The sequence below is a fragment of the Hippocampus bargibanti genome, linkage group LG13 (assembly GCF_051943395.1).
Source record: "Hippocampus bargibanti isolate YZ-2025 linkage group LG13, ASM5194339v1, whole genome shotgun sequence".
Lineage (NCBI taxonomy): Eukaryota > Metazoa > Chordata > Actinopteri > Syngnathiformes > Syngnathidae > Hippocampus > Hippocampus bargibanti.
The window spans coordinates 21,174,791-21,192,770 of NC_142746.1; the positions used below are offsets into that span (position 1 = coordinate 21,174,791).

At 38.1% G+C, this 17,980-nt stretch overlaps 1 long non-coding RNA gene across 1 annotated transcript in view; it reads right to left on the bottom strand.

Moving 5' to 3' along the window:
- LOC148889695 (uncharacterized) overlaps positions 1 to 17,866 on the bottom strand; it is a 52,599-nt gene extending 34,733 nt beyond the window's left edge. Inside the window, exons 1-4 of the long non-coding RNA XR_016116990.1 lie at positions 17,777 to 17,866; positions 10,330 to 10,458; positions 4,333 to 4,389; positions 42 to 107 (exon numbers count right to left, since the gene is read on the bottom strand). This is a non-coding gene — a long non-coding RNA (uncharacterized LOC148889695). The remainder of the gene's footprint in view (positions 1 to 41; positions 108 to 4,332; positions 4,390 to 10,329; positions 10,459 to 17,776) is intronic.
- Positions 17,867 to 17,980: the final 114 nt, after the last annotated feature.

Below are 17,980 nucleotides of genomic sequence, written 5' to 3' on the forward strand. Positions count from 1 at the left end.
CGAGGCTGTAATATGCTATAGAGTAATTTAATTCTACTTACGTGTATCACTTGGGCTCACGTGCCGATGCGGGAAGCAATTGGCTATTTCATTTGACAAAATATGACCTGTCGAGAGATGGAATAATAACATGTGTAGCCAAACTGGAGTGTGGAGGAAAGGGGGGGGGAGAAAATAACAAAATAATAATTGGCATTTGAGCGTGTGTCATCTTGCTGCTTCTTGAAATAAAATGACAAAAAAAAATACAATCCTCCTCGTCTACTTAAGGGATTATTTTGAAAGTTTCTTTACCCCTGCCACAAACTGATGAAAGACATATCTAATTTGATTTGATCACCCCTCCCCCCCCTAAAAAAACACCCATAAAGTATATATATATATATATATATATATATATATATATATATATATATATATATATATATATATATATATACAGTGATACCTTGGCTTACGAATTTAATTGGTTCCCAGAAAGAGTGTGTAAGGCGAAAAGTGTGTATCCCCAAAAAAATATTTACCATAGGAAACCATTAAAATGAGAATAATCCGTTCCCAGGTCTCCATAAAATATAATTTTCAACTAAATAAGCCTTAAAACTACAAACAATAAACCTTATTCTACGTATAATAAATGTGCTATTGTATTGTAATGTAAGAAATACACTGCACAGTATAATGAAGTGGTTTTATTTACCTTGATGATGGTCGTTAATGCCTTGATGGAATGGAGTGACCGGTTTCATCAGCATTGAACACTTGATGAGGAACGTTGCCTTCTTCTTTCACCATCTTGAGGAATGATGGTGCTTTCTCTGCTATCATTTTATCTAGTTCCTCATCAATTGTGTTCTGTTTAACTGGGTTTATAGGTTTTTGCATCAAGTGTCCAGATGGCTTGTTTGTGGAGCCTGATTGATGGGAATTTTAACCTTGCAGTCTACACTCTGCCTTTGAACTATCAAAGTTAAAACAAGTCCAAATTTCACCGTTTTCTATCCATTTTGTCACTCTCTCTCTGTCGTCTGCATGTCTCTTTAATGTTTAAACCACCTCCCCTCACTGCTGCGTTCTTGTCCAATCACGTGGCTATAACCGATGACTGGGGGCGGGGAATAGAGGCGCAAAACAAGTCGGCTGCCATTTTGTTGTTAGGAGAACGGGCTAGTTCGCGAACGACACATCACTCGCTCATTGTGGCAGCTCCGTGTGTATCCCGAAAAATAGTTTGTATGCAAAGGTAAAATTTTCATAAATCTAACGTTCGTAAACCGAAAAGTTCGTAAACCGAGGTATCACTGTATTTTGAAAGTTTCTTTACCCTGACACAAACTGATGAAAGACATATCCGTGTTGATTTGATCACCCCTCCCCCCTAAAAAACACCCAAAAAGTGTATATATATATATATATATATATATATATATAAAAATCACAATATAGAATGACAAGTCCCACCATGGCGATGGGAATATTGGTTGTACCCTTCTCCAGAGTGGCGGGTGTGTGGGATCCCCCCAGTGTGGCTCAGCGTTCTCTTTGTACTGTGTAGTTTCATGGCAAATAAACATACTGTCTGTTATGGTTCTCCCACAAGAGTTTCTGTTAAAGTTATTTTTTTCTTCCTTTGCTTTTCAAAAAGCCAATACAGGTCAGCGTCCTACATAAGTTGTTTTTCGGCACTTTTTTTTGGAGGAGGGATGTGGGTTGTTGGAAGAAAAATACAGTGATACCGCGGTTTACGAACCCCCCTTACAAACTTTTCAGTTTACGAATGTTACATTTATGAACATTTTACCTTGTCATACAAACTATTTTTTGGGATACACAAGAAAATGGCAGCCGGCTTGTTTTGGTCCTCGATTTCCTGCCCCCTGTCGTCAGTTAAAGCGACGTGATTGGTCAAGAACGAGAAGAAGGCTATATTCCTCATCAAGTGTTTAATGCTGATGAAACCGGCCACTCCATTCCATCAACGACTATCACAAAAGTAAATAAAATGACTTTATTATACAGTACAGTTTATGTATTTAATTATAATACCATATCACATTTATTATACATAAAATAAGGTATATTTGGTCTAGTTTGAAGGCTTAGAAAATTAGAAAGTAGAAAATTTTATGGGCACCTAGGAACGGATTATTCTCATGTTAATGGTTTCGTATGGGAAATTAATTTTTGGGATACACACTTTTCGCCTTACACACTCTGTCTGGGAACCAATTAAGTTTGTAAGCCAAGGTATCACTGTAATATATAATGTCTGTATATTTTATAAAAAACATTTTTAGGTTAGGCAGCGTTACTTTTTCTCATTAAAATATTCTTGAGGGAATTAGCGCGAAGTGAGTAAAGATGACTTGAGATATAACAATTGAGTGTTACGTGCAAAGGCAGCACTTAAATACGGGCAATTAAAATGATTTGGGTGGGCGGAAATTATTCTTTATTCGCGTGGGTTTTTTTTTCCCGGCTTTCCTAAGAGGCATCAATGAGTCTTATTGGAAGACAGACCAAGATCAAAAACAAAGCCTGGCGGACTGAAAAACGTCCTCATGAGGAGGGGGGGGGGGTCGTCTCACTTTTTTTTTTTACCTAAGCGTGACAAGGCTTCAGTCGCAAAAGGAAAGTGAATGAGTGATCAATATAAACGCAGGTGTTTGGAGGATTGATCAGTAATAGTCCCACGAAACATACGGCTGAGGGGGTGAACGTTGGGGGAATTAAAAGAAGATGAGAAATCATAGAAAAGAAAGTGAAAAGTTAAGTAGGACAGTATCGGGCATTCCCTGGATACAAGTATCGAGAGAAAAAAAATGGCGGCGGCGCACAAAATGAAAAAAAAAAAAAGAACAGAGGCGAGCCGGTCAGGGAATTTAAAAAAGAATAATTAAAAACTCAAAATCGGGTTCTTTATAGCGTGAACGCCATTTTTTTTTTTTCCTTTCCCAAAGCCACCAACAAGAATACACGGTGACGATAGCTCAAGGCTATTAAAATATTAACCACCGCTGTCCGAGCTGGGACTTTCCAAGCGCTACTGAGCGCTATCCTCACCGGATGGCGGGGCCTGAGAGAAAGACACTCTTGCTCGCCCAGTGGGAGATTCGGGCGTTTTAATGTTTCTCAGATGTGAGAGAGAAAAAGAGGGAGAAAGAAAGGTTTGACAAGGTAACTATCCCAGGTGTGATTTAAAGGTGTGCGCATAGGGAGGCAAGGAAGTGCAGTTGAGGGCCTGTTAAGACACCCCGCTATCTTTCCAAAGGAGACAGAACTTTTTTTTTTGCTTCTTCTCTCTTCTTTTTTTTCTTCTCAAATTCCCAAGTGGAATGAGGAGAAGTCAGTCCCTTAAAGGACAACCGACATCACTTTTTTGTTTCCTAACTGACATCAGAAAAAAACGTTTTACAGCATCTAAAATACCCAAAACACGCAGTATGATATTTTTAGTCAAAGGCAAAACACCAATAAAAAAAAATTAGCTGCAAATTGGGCATTTTCAGAAAGTCCCGCCCCCGGTTTGTGACGTCACGCCAAGACGTCTTGCATTGCTGAAGAATGAAAAAATGGCTTCAGATTCGGAGAAGATGCTTTCTTGTTACTCATCCAGTTATGAATATGATTCAAATAGTTCTGAAGAGGAAAGTATACATGTTTGCAATCGATTAAAGAAGTCCTTCCGTGTCATTTTGAGGTATGTAAGGGGGGGGAAAATGTCGCACCAAAACGAGGCATAAAATGGTGACAAAGCTCCGTTTCCACTGGTTGATTAATTCCTTACACGGAGCTTTGTCGCCCTCTTCTGTCTCTTTTTGGTGCAACACGAAATTTTCAGACCAAACAAGTACAGCAAAAAGCATTGACGTGATGGAAGGACTGCTACAATGTGTCCTTTTTTCGGTCAGGGGCGTTCCTTCAGTGACGTAACGCGAGGACTCGTCACCAACTCAAAAACAAGACTTCCGGAATATTCAGCACGAGTCTTAAAAGGTAAAATATAGCTATATGCGGTGGAATCTTTGTAAAATACACTCAGTAGAAGTCATTTGAAGCCATTTTACAAATTATGGACACAACTTGTCCGCAGACGTCGGTTGTCCTTTAAGCGAGAACACCCCGCACCCCCCAACCCCTGTTTCTCTCCTTTCTTTTTATTGAGTCTCACAGATTAGCAATTATTTCCGTGAGTGTTCCCAGTGCCAAAAGTGAGCTGGCAGGCCATGATTCACCAGACAAAATACAAGAGCGTATTTTTATCCGCCTTAAAATAAAAATTAAAAATTAAAAAATGTGCCAGCTTTGTTGAGGTGCGCGGTGAGAACGTACCGTGAATCACGTCGTCGTGGATGACAGTGAACTTCGGTTTTGGCATCGGGATTTGGTCTAATGTGAGAGGGGGAAATAGTGATTAGAATAATAATAAAATATAATAAATAAAATTTATAATACATATAATAATATTGTTTAAATGTGTTCAAACTGATCCAAATGAAAAAAAGAGTATCAAATAGGTTAGAGGTCAAACGTGCTTGCTTCAAAGCTGTTTGTCAACTCCAGTTCAAGTCTGCTTAAAAAGATAAAACAGGAGAATCCAATATTGTGTATTTCGGTATTAAAAAATGCTACATGCTAAGATATTGTCATCTTCATCAAATAAATAAATAAATAAATACACAAATAAATATAAATAAATAACAAAATAAATAAATACATACAAATAAGTAAATACATAAATATCTAAATAAATACATAAATAAATAGAAGAATACATAAAAGTTAACTAAATAAGTAAATAAATAAATACAAAATAAGCAAATACACAAATAAATATAAATAAATAACAAAATAAATACACACAAATAACTAAAGAAATACATAAATAAATAAATAGGAGAATACATAAAAGTTAAATAAATAAATAAATAGAATACATAAAAGTTAAATAAATAAATATAAATAAATAAATAAATAAAATACAAAAATAAGCAAACAAGCAAATGAATAGAAACAAGTAAATAAAATAAATATAAAAATAAATCCATACATAAACACATACAGACATAAATATCTAAACAAATATGTCAATAAACAAACAGATGAATACATACAAAAAATAAGTCGATAAATAAATCCAAATAAATATAAAGAAATAAACACACACAAATAAATAAATAAATACATACATATTTAAATAAATACGTACATAAATAAACAGAGATGAATACATAAAAAAACAAGTAAATAAATATAAAAATAATCCATAAATAAACAAATAAATACATAAATAAATATTGATGAAAATGTTTAAATAAATAAATACATAAATAAATAAATATTAATTAATATTAACAATATGTTCATCGATGGACCACTCCTGTGCGACTGAGAGCTTACACAGACATCAATAAATATATAAATACATAAATAAATGCATAAATAAATTCATAAATACATGGGTAATTATAAATAAAATAAATTAATAATTAGATAATTATAAATAAATAAACCTGAGATAAATGCTGTTAAGCATTTTGCAAGTGGTTGCTGATCTTTTTGCTCTCTGCACTTGGCCAAGTGTTATTTGTTAAAAAAAATGATTTAAATTGTGTTTTTTTTGTTTGACTCACTGCGGTTATGATAGCATTTTGACTAACGTAGTAATTTGTCAATGGATATAAATGAGTAATTGTCACTGACAGGACACTGTTTTTTTCCCCCCATGAGACTAGGGAACGGAAGTAGGAAGTTGTAAAAGTTCCATCGTGACGCTTACTCTGTGTCGGATTAAGTTTATGCGGGTATCTGGTCTCGGTACTCGTAAAAATGCGCGTGTGTGAAAACCAGGAACGAAGCTGGGAAAAAACGATAGCGCTTGAATCTCCCGTTTGAATGCCGCATGAAATGACGCAATCGCCGGCGTGTATCATGGCGGCCCATTTTCAATATGTTAAAAGTCGCCTCAAGTTCGATGATGTCATTTCCTGTCTATCCCTGTCAAAGTCTTTGCCGCCGAGCTTGTTTCCGGTTCCCATGCGTCTCTCCCCGCTTTTGTCTCCTCGCTCATGTCGAGGGAACGTGGTGGCGGCGGTGTTGGTGGTGCGTAGGCCTTGGTTGTTTGGCAGATGGGACAGATGAGGAAGGCAGGGATTGGTTAATCCCTAATCTGCTGTCTCGTGGCCGCTCTGGACCACGGAGGAGAGAACGTAGGGAGGGGGTGGCGGAGGACGGGGGGAATGAAGGAGAGGAAGAGGGCGATGGAGCCAGCTGTCAGATGGGGAGTCTTTCATGGTCCTGCGCACACAACAGCTGCAGAGGGCCCGCCTGCACGGCTCTGCATTATTAAGCATCTTTTTAGTTGCTTCCAGATGCAGAGCTAGCTTGTGTTTACCCAGTCTTTGTGCTCTTGGAACACACACACACACACACACACACACACACAGACACACACACACACACGCTGATAAATTTAGAGAAGAACAGTGCATTTGAACACTAAATGTCACCCACCCACACACTTCTTTCAAAATACACACACACACACACACACACACACACACACACACACACACTCACCCACACACACACACTTTTTCCTCTCATTAATTAACCATGCACACACACACACATTAACACACACCGTGAGTAAAAAGTGTGTGTATCCAAGTGAATTGAAAATACACACCAAAAAATCTTTTTGGGTGAATTTGTGAGGACCTCTCTGAAACTTTAACAGATGCATCTAGAAGCCTTTAGAATGAAAAACTTGTGAGGACCGGCCAAATGGTCCTCACTTGTCGAAAAATGTCCTCACTATGTATGATATAAATTTCCTATACAATGATAGTGGTCTTCACAAGACTAGCCATACAAGCACACACACACACACACACACACATACACGTTTTTGCAACATGGTGGGTACGAGGTGTGCACAACATTTGACCCATGGCAACCTAATTTCAAACATGAAAAAAACATTTATGAAACTCATAAAAAATTTATTTTAGGACCCACATTTTTTTTAGCCTGTGCTCACTTTAAAATGGTATATTCTTCATTTAATTTTTGGTCCTCACTTGTCTAAAATGTCCTCACTACGTATGGTATAAAATGTTAGTGGTCCTCAAAAGACTAAGCCATACAAATACACACACACATACACATACACGTTTTGCTACATGGTGGGGACGAGGTGTGCAAAACATTTGACCCGTGGGAACCTAATTTCAAACATGAAAAAAAAAACAAAATGGTATATTCTTGATTTAATTTTTGGTCCTCACTGGTCAAAAATGTCCTCACTACCCATGGTAAAAAATGTTAGTGGTCCTCACAAGACTAGCCATAAAAACACACACACATGTACACGTTTTTGCTACATGGTGGGGACGAGGTGTGCAAAAGCTTTGACCCGTGGGAACCTAATTTCAAACATGAAAAAAACATTTATGAAACTCATAAAAAAAATGATTTTAGGACCCATTTTTTTTATAGCCTGTGCTTACTCAGAAATCATTTTAAAATGGTATATTTCTTCATTTAATTTTTGTTCCTCACTTGTCAATAATTTCCTCACTAAAATGTGAGTGGTCCTCACAAGACTAGCCGTACAAACACACACACACACACACACACTGACCCCCCCCCCCCTCCAACTGGCCGGTCCCCACCTCCACTTCCGAAACGTCCCCCGCTTCCTTATTGGTGCGGTCCAAGCGCCTCCGCCTAAGTATGTAATGTAGCGTCAAATGACCTTGACACCCACAGGTCGCATTAGCGCCTTAATGGTTAGCCTCAATGTTTTTTTTTTCTTCCCGTCGCCGCGATGGGATCACTTTAGCATGTGCGGTCTTGAACAACTTTTCTTTCTTTTGGGAGTGGTGGGGGTGGGAGGGGGGGGGGGGGGGGTCAAACGGAACCGCCAAGGTCGGACAAAAGGGGTTACTAAACGATTATAATGCCTGCTTTACACTCAAGAGATGGTCGCCGGATTTCAGTTTGGGTCCAAGCGGGGAAAATTGACACCAAATTCGCTCAAGAGAGAGGACATAATCGTCTCTGAATGGACAACCGACGCCTCCGGACAAGTTGTGTCCATAATTTGTAAAATCACTTCAAATCACTTCTACTGAGCGTATTTTACAAAGATTCCACCACAATTCGCGCTGAATATTCAGGATGTCTTGTTTTCAAGTTGATGACGATTCCTGACGTGACGTCACAGAGGGAAGGCCCCTGACCGAGAAAACGACACACAATGCATTTTGGGTACTCTGTTTGGTCTGAAAACTTCGTGTTGATGACGAAATTAGAAGGAAAACACATAAATAACGCGATGGTAAATTGTTGTGTGTTGCACCAAGACTACTATTTGATACTAGTTGACACAAATTCCCAGCGGACAAATCAGCCCATTTCTAACGGAGCTTGGGCGCCATCTTGTGCATTTTCTGGGATGCTACATTGGAATCCTAACGGCTGGAATCTTTAATGGATGTCAAATATGTATGCTTTCCTCTTCAGAACTATTTGAATCATATTCATAAGTGGATGAGTAACAAGAAAGCATCGTCTCCCAATCTGAAGCCATTGTTTTGATTCTAGAGCAAGGCAAAGACGTCCTCGCGTGACGTCACCAACAAGGGGGCGGGACTTTCTGAAGGTCATTTTTGAAGTACAGTAAAGTCTCGTTATATCGATAGTCAAGGGAGTCCGAAAAAATATCAATATAACCGGGACTATTGATATATCCGATATCGATATAACGAGACTTTACTGTAGTTTTGGGACACTTTAATTTTAAGTCATTTTTATTGGTGTTTTGCATTTGACTAAAAATACCAGCCTGCGTTTTTTGGGTATTTTCGATGCTATAAAACGTTTTTCTGATGTCAGTTAGCAAACAAAGAAAATGGTGTCGGTTGTCCTTTAAAGAGTCTTTAAAAGTTAACCTTGGCTGCGGAATGCAATGATGTGCAAAAAAAAAAAAAAACACCTTGTTGATACATGCACACACACATAAACACACACACGGCAACCTCGTCCCAAAGCAGGCTTTGAGGAAGGGGGGGGGGCTAATCTGCGCCTGGGTCCCATCTCTTGTCAAGTTCAAGAGGGTTAACAAATCTTTACCTCGGCGACAACCATCTTCTACCACCCCCCCCCCCCTTTCCTCTTTTCATGTCCACATTTGTTCGCTGTATGCCCCCCCCAAAAAAAAAAAATCTACAGAGGCCCGTCCCGGCCCAGTTGGGATTGCTGGAGTTGAAGAGCTGGAGGCTTTTCAGTAGCTGGCATCTGTTGTTCTCCTTCCCAGAGCTGCTGGCACTCAGTTAATGGCCATGCTTGGGACGCTGAGAGTGAGGGGGGGCAATGGGGGGGGGGGTAGCTGATTTCCCCATAGCCGTCGCCGCAGCCATTCCCGGCACGCCACCGGCAGCTGCAAACGAGCCACCGGCGACGAGGAACACGGCCTAATGCGACGCTTCTTCTGAGATTTAAGGATGGATGGATGGTGGAGGGGGTGGGGGGGGGGTGGTGCAGATGTTCATCGCAACTGCACACTGTCAAGCTTGTCCTCTGATTTGAGGCAATGTTAGGCAATTTTGATGTATTTGCCACCTAAACGGCGACATGATTAAAATGACATTTGGAACGGGGCTGCTGGCGGTGAGCACAAATTAGAGAAGACAAGCAAGGAGCACCAAAGCGGCCCTGACGATGCAACCCTCCGCCCCACCCTCACCTGCCCCCACGCCACGCTTTTACTTTCAAATGACGAAAAGCGTCAACAATAGTTGTGTTAAGTTCATCCTGTCTACTTGAACACCTAAAAAGCACTGTCTGTAAGAAAATTATCTGTTGTAAATTAAATAAGGGTCAACGAGTTTGCCAGAATACTGATTAATGTGTGTCGGCGGCATGGTTTTGTTTGCTACTTTGGACCTTTCTCACCAATACTGACAAATATTCAATCGGATTGGCACCTACCCACTCGCGAAAACTTGCACACTGCAAGAATCCAAACAAGGGCGAGGAAAAAAATACTACATGACCCTCCGCACCCTGCCCACCACCTTTTCCAGCGACTCCCCTCAGGCAGGCGCTACCGAGCAGAGATTTAAACGGATTTTTCCCGCCGTCGCCATTAACTCTCTAAACCCAAATAGAACTGCATAGTGCCTCTTTGCAATTTTTTTTTGCTGATGATACTAGTGCAACGTGTTCTACCGGAAACAAATTCCTTGTGTGTTCAACATACTTGGTAATAAAGATTATTCAGATTGTGTCATTTTATTCACTATGTCAAATTAGGTGACTTACTTCTTCCATCCTTTGAGGGTGATGAACGAAAGACGTCAAGAGAGAGAGGTCAAGCCCGAAAGGTCGCTTTTTTCGGACCGTTGTCTGCGGCGGCGAGAATTGTGTGCTGTTCAAAAACCTCCATCTCACCTGAAAGAACACAAAAAGTAATTATAAAAGAAAAAATGAAACTATTTTGTGTGCAGAGAATTTTGTTGATGAGTAAATGACACTAAAACATCCATTTTGAAAAAACCCGAAACTTCATAATAATAATCATCATCATCATAATACTACTACTAATAATAATCATCATAATAATAATAATAATAATAAAGATAAAATAAATAAATAAATAACAATAATCATCATCATAATACTAATAATGATAATAGTAATACTAATAATCATCATCATCATAACAACAATCATCATCATAACATAAATAAATAAATAAATAAATAAAATGTACGGATAAACAAAATAAATAAATAATTACATACCAAAATAAAATATCATTTATATATATATATATATATATATATATATACAGTAAAGTCTCGTTATATCGATATTCAAGGGAGTCCGAAAAAATATCGATATAACCGGGACTATCGATATATCCGATATCGATATAACGAGACTTTACTGTATATACAGTGAAACTAAATTAGTTCCCAGAAAGCACGTGTAAGGTGAAAAGTGTGTATTCCAAACATTAATTTCCCATAGGAAACCTTAAAAATGAGAATAATCCGTTCCCAGGTATAGATATAGATATTTTTTTTCTTGCAACAGTTTAATCGGCATGTCACGACTCCAGAAAACAAATCTGGATATACGTTCTCAAGCGAAAAGGAAGTTCAAATGACGACGGATAAATAAATGAAGGCCTTGATGATTAGCTGTCACATAAGCAATTAAAAAAAGGACTGGAAAATTATTCATTCCCTTCCCCGGGCAGGTGCGTCCCCGTCGATTGTGGCGGGTAATTGTCAAAATGGAAACAATTTGTTTTGATGAAGCTTCCATATGCTTATGAAACATTCATAAAATAACCCAAAGTGGTCCCAGAATGCAGTTCTGTGTAGTATCAAGGGGGCTTTTCTTTTTTTTTTTTTTTTTGCTTCAGGTATAAAAATTCTTTCATTTATTAAAAAAAAAAAACCATGAAAGACCATCATCATTTTTGTTGTTGTTGTTGTTGTTTTGCGCGCAAATTCTTCATTGTGACTGTCATGGCCGCCTGACAATCTGAACAAACAGCTCCGGCGCCTCAGAAAGAAACACATTTGACAGCTCCGGACCCCTTCAGTAAAATTCCCAGGGTGACTTTGTCCTTGACACATCCTTAATGACGCTCATCTCCACCATTGTAAATACATTATCATATCAGATCACGTCTGTGTTGCAATCATCACCTCCATTTCCTTTTTAATTAAACAGCAGCGATGACACCACATCTGTCAGAATGGGAAGTGAGACTTTTTTTTGGGGTGGGGGGGGGGAGAAAAAAAATCGGTGTGAATTTGTGGCAAACAATAAGGAGTGAGTGGGGTGGGAGGTAGGGGGGGCGGGAAACGGCGTTTGAAAAATAACACGCTTCGTCTCCTTTTTGCCCCCTCGTCGTCTTGTGCTTCCGTCTCGTCGCTCTCCCCCACCCCCTCTTCTTTTCTCCCGCCACTTGAAAGGCAGTGTAATGAGACAGCTCGGGAGCGAGGCGAGGTGTCCGCCGAGCATCAGTTGCACGCGTGCACAAGTGAAAATTTACTGCGAACGACACGAGATGGCGGCGATGCCGGCGATGGCGGCGAAGCGAAGGAGGAGGTGGAGGTGGATGGTAGCGGAGGGGCCATGGCCTAAATTCATTTTCGTTCAGATTAGCGTATATTTTACGCCGTGCATGGAAACATTTGGCCCTCGGCCATTTTTTTTTTTCTGGTGAGGTGTGTTATTTGCCAGGTTTTTTTTTTAACACGTTCATCTCACATTGAGTTAAAAGGACACCCGTCTGATGGTTACTATATTTAGAGCTAACAAATAAATAAATAAATGAATGAATACATGAATAAATGAATAAAATAATAAATAATAAATAATAAATAATAAATAATAAATAATAAATAATAAATAATAAATAATAAATAAAACGAAATGTTTCGTGAAACACGAAAAATGAAAAACTATAAACGAAAATTGAAAAATGAAAAACAAAAATTGAAAAATGAAAAATGAAAAATGAAAAATGAAAAACGAAAAATGAAAAATGAAAAATGAAAAACTAAAAATGAAAAATGAAACATGAAAAACTAAAAACTAAAATTGAAAATTACAAATAAATAAAAAAATAAATAAAAGTATTAATGGTTAATATATATTGAGTTAAAAATACAATAAATAAAAATAAACATTCAATGGTTTCTATATATAGAGCTAAAAAATACAAATATTCAATGGTTACTATATAGAAATATAGAAATAAATAAAGACATTTACATATCCGATGGGTGCTAAATAAATAAAAAAATAAATAACAAAATTTAAATATCTAAATTTAAATATTTATTTTTATCTCTATATATACAGTATAAGAACCATCAAATATGATATAAATAATAAATAAATAATCTATACATTTATTTTCGTATTTTGAGATTTTTTTAGCTCTATATATAGTAACGATTGAATATATATATATATATATATATATATATATATATATATATATATATATATATATATATATATATATATATATATATAGTAACCATTGAATATTTACTTTTCTTTTTTTATTATTTTTAGCTCCATATAACATGTTGAATCGTCATTTATTTGTTTATTTATTCTCTCTATATATAGTAACCAGGGAGTATTTATTTTTATGCATATTAGCATATTTGACAATAAAGCTGACTTTACTTTTATTTTTAGCTCCACATATAGAAACCATTGAATATTTTTTTTTCCGCTCTATATATAGTAACCATCAAATATTTCAATGCATTCATTCATTTTTCATTTTCATGTTTCTATTTATAATTGTATTTTATTAATTGTAATCTATTTATAATTGTATTTTATTTATGATTGTATCTATGCTTGTCTGTGACTGTAAATTGTCCTTATAAATAAAATATAAAATAAAATAAAATATATTTAAAAAAATATCAATAAAATATATTATTATATTTTTTAGCTCTATATGTAGTAACCATTGGATATTTACTTATTGTTTTATTTATTTTATTTATAAATAAAATATAAAAGAACATATAAAAGCAAATAAAAAATATATATATATATGTATTATTATTATTATAGCTCTATATATAGTAAGCACAGAATTTGTACTTTTATTAATGTATTTTTTCACTCTATATATAGTAACCATTGAATATTTCAATCTAATTATTATTAAGGGTCAATATTTTCTCCCAGATGACATCACTTGATGTAACATTGTTCGCATCACCAACAATGAACAGAATGACTTCAACGATTGAGACTGTTTTACAACCGGCGCCCTCGCGCAAGCAGATGTGCCGCATAGTTTAACACCTATGACAAAAACTTAAAAACCATAAAAAAAGAGAGAGAAAGGGGGAAAAAAAAAACACCTTAAAAATTACAGACTCAAGATGGAACAATCCGAACGGGTAATAAAAGCCAACAAGTAACTGATGGTTAAGCTATTAACATGTCGCGGCCGCTTTTCAACAAGCTACGGCGAGATGACATATGACGCCATTTAACGAGCTCGAATACGAACAGACGACAGGAATTAAACCTCCGCCGATCTTCGCCGGGTCATTATTCAGCAGGCCGGTAAATAAAATGCCGCAGTTTAAAACATATTTCCCCCCCTTCTTAGCTAGCGTGCGTGTTTACGGCGCCTATTTACGTGTTCTTGCTGCCATTAGGAAAATGATGCTTGTGCTACTTGACGTCGGCGTTTACGATATAAAAACCAGGCTGAAATTTTGTTGCCGCAAAAAAAAGGCAATATTCATATTCAATATTCATATTCATCAATATTTCTTTTTACTTGTGTTGCTAGGCAAATGTTCGGACATTTTTCAATGAAAAGGTTTCTCCAGCCGTCATCTGTACTTCTTTGACAGTGTCGGATGTATCGCTCATCATCCAAAGAGCTTCGTCAGCCAACTGAAGTTGTGCTGGTAACTCTGTACATACAGTAACGCCACTCAAGTGATGTCATCAATATGAATGTGCCATATTTTCTGGAATATAATGGCACACCTTCAATAACCGTCATATTTAAAAACAGTTTCCATACATCAGGTGCACCGCATTATAAGAGGGCACCTTCAATGAATGACATATTTGAAAGCTTTTTCCATACATAAGGCGCACCGCATTATAAGGGGCACCTTCGATGAATGACAGAATGGCTGCCTTTACAGCAGCTCCTTTATTTTGTTTTTCTACTTCTTGCTTTACTTTCCTCTTACGTTCATCACTTTGCTGCTGTGAAATGCATGTATATAGACAGCAAAATGGTTAGCTCATTGGCTATCTAGCTAGCTGGCTAGCTAGCACCCGCAGAAAAAAATATCCAGTGACTGTAAAGTGTCCTTGAGAGTTTTGAAAGATGCTTATAAATTAAATGTATTATTATCATCATCATCATTATTATTATTATTATTATTATTATTATTATTATTATTATCTAGCTAGCTGGCTTTCGAGCTTGATATCTATTGGCTAGCTATCAGCTAGCTAACGAGCTTTCTATCCATACATAAGGCATTACAAGGGGCACCTTCAATGAATGACATATTTCAAAACCTCTTCCATGCATAGGGTGCACCGCATTATGAGGTCAGCTTAAAAAAAAAAAAGATTTTCTTTTTAGGTGCGCCTTATAGAGGCAGAAAATACGGTACACATCATGAAGACGTTTTGAAAAAGTTTCTTTGTGGATGCTCAACTACTTCCCCTCACTCACTCCCAAGCCCCTTTTATTAAAAATAAATAAATAAACTCCGCATCATGAAATAAAAGAGCGCTCCCACCGGTGAGACCATAAAGGCCGCGCGTCGGACTGCCAAGTCAGCGCTTTTGACAGGATAAAACCAAGCGAACCTATTGCCAAGGCGGCGCGCTGCCGGCAAAGCCAACGCGGCAGCTTAGCGGTCTTAACGGAGAATGCGCCACTTATCATCATCGGCATCCAGCGCCCGCAACACTCCAGCATGAAGAGGCTCTCGCGCTAAGCCGGTTAAAATAACAGAAGACAATGCCTCGACAACGGCTTGCTCTTGCCCGTTTGATGCCTGCTTAATTCGGACGCCACAATGCTCCCCCCGCGTCTCTAAAACCCCCAATCGTGTTCTGGTACTGGACCAGAGGACCGGCATCAGGCGCCGTCCATCTCCCCTTTATATCAGAGGCAGCCGAAAGGAGCCCCCTGATACTGTGTGGGCCTGACTGATAAAGGCCTTATTTCAGGGTCTTCCAGTTGGGTGGGTGAGGGAGGGGGACTGGTGGATAAACTCCCCTAGCTGGGGGACGGTTAAGCTGGAAGAGCACGCTCAAAGCTCAAAAACACAAGCGGTCTAAAAAGCAGTCTTGCAAAAAGTAGCTGAAAAATGATACTTGAGTACAAGTACCGTATATTCTGGTGTATAAGGTGCAACGGTGTATCAGGCGCACCTCCTATGAATGGTGTATTTGCAAACTTTTTCCGTATACTGGTAACATCCGACTTCCGTCCGAAAATGGTTGTAAGTTGAAATGGTCGTAAGTCAAAAGCCATTCAAAATGTTGAGACTCTGAGGCTAAACGACTCGAAAACTAAAAAAAGGGTCTAGAGGTCGTGGTCGTAAGTATGGGTGGTCGTAAGTCGAGCCAGTCGTAAGTCGGATGTTACCTGTATAAGGCGCACCAGACTATAAGGTGCACCATCAATGAATGAAATATGTTTTCCAAATATAATACATAATTACTGTATTTTCCGGTGTACAAGTTGCACTGGTGTATAAGGCGCACCCCTAATGAATGGTGTATTTGCAAACTTTTTCCATATATAGGTAACATCCGACTTACGGCCGAGTTCCGTTCCGACCAAACGGTCGTAAGTCGAAATGGTCGTCAGTCGAAACCCATTCAAAATGTTGAATAGAGACTCGGAGGCTAAACAACTCGCAAACTAAAAAAAGGGTCTGGAGGTCGTGGTCGTAAGTACGGGTGGTCGTAAGTCGAGCCGGTCGTAAGTCGGATATTACCTGTATGTGGCACACCAGGCTATAAGCTGCACCGTCAATGAATGAAAAACGTTTTCCAAATATATTACATAATTACCGTATTTCCCAGTGTATAAGGCGCACTGGAGTATAAGGCGCAACTCCAATGAATGGTGTATTTTCAAACGTTTTTCAAAATAAGGCGCACCGGACTATAAGGCGCACCGTCAATGAATAAAAAAAAAGTTTACTAAATATAACACATGATTACCGTATGTCCCAGTGTATAAGGCGCACTGGAGTATAAGGCGCAACTCCAATGAATGGTGTATTTCCAAACGTTTTCCATATATAAGGCGCAGACTATAAAGTGCACCGTCACTGAATAAAAAAAAGTTTTCCTAATATAACACATGATTATCGTATTTTACGGTGTATAAGGCGCACTGGAGTATAAGGCGCACCTCCAATAAATTATGTATTTTCAAACTTTTGTCAAAATAAGGCGCACCGGACTATAAGGCGCACCGTCAATGAATAAAAAAAGCTTTCTAAATATAACACATGATTACCGTATTTTACGGTGTATAAGGCGCACTGGAGTATAAGGCGCACCTCCAATAAATTATGTATTTTCAAACTTTTGTCAAAATAAGGCGCACCGGACTATAAGGCGCACCGTCAATGAATAAAAAAAGCTTTCTAAATATAACACATGATTACTGTATTTTACGGTGTATAAGGCGCACTGGAGTATAAGGCGCACCTCCAATGAATGGTGTATTTTCAAACGTTTTCCATATATAAGGCGCACCAGACCATAAAGTGCACCGTCAATGAATAAAAAAAAAGTTTTCCAAATATAACACATGATTAACGTATTTTCCAGTGTATAAGGTGCACCGGAGTATAAGGCGAACCCCCAATGAATGGTGTATTTTCAAACGTTTTTCAAAATAAGGTGCACCGGAGTATAAGGCGCACCTTCAATGAATGAAAAAAGTTTTCCAAATATATAAATCTATAAAAGTTTTCGAAGTATAAGGGACATTACATGATAAGGCGCTACAGCAGAAGCTGGGGTTACGCACAACTTCTTCTATTGGACAGTTACAAAGTTCAATCTCTTTAGCTCACTTTTCCCGGGCGAGCTGACACGTGAGTGAGGTCCCATTAGCGCAGCAAACGCACCCCCAAAAATGAAAAAAAAAAAACGTAGCCATTGACCAGGCGTTCGGAACCTTCGTCAGGCTCTTTACCTTGAGACTCGTCCGCCGCTTGACACGACCTTTGAACTCCGGGAGCGCAGCTGTCAAATGTCTCTCCACCTCATTCTGTCACTCTCACTTTTGAAGACACGCACACACAGACGGAAGATTTTGTTACATTGAAGCATTGGGTAACACGTTTTGTTTTTTTAATCATTATTTACGGAAAGGCAACATCGGCTTTGTTGCAATTCA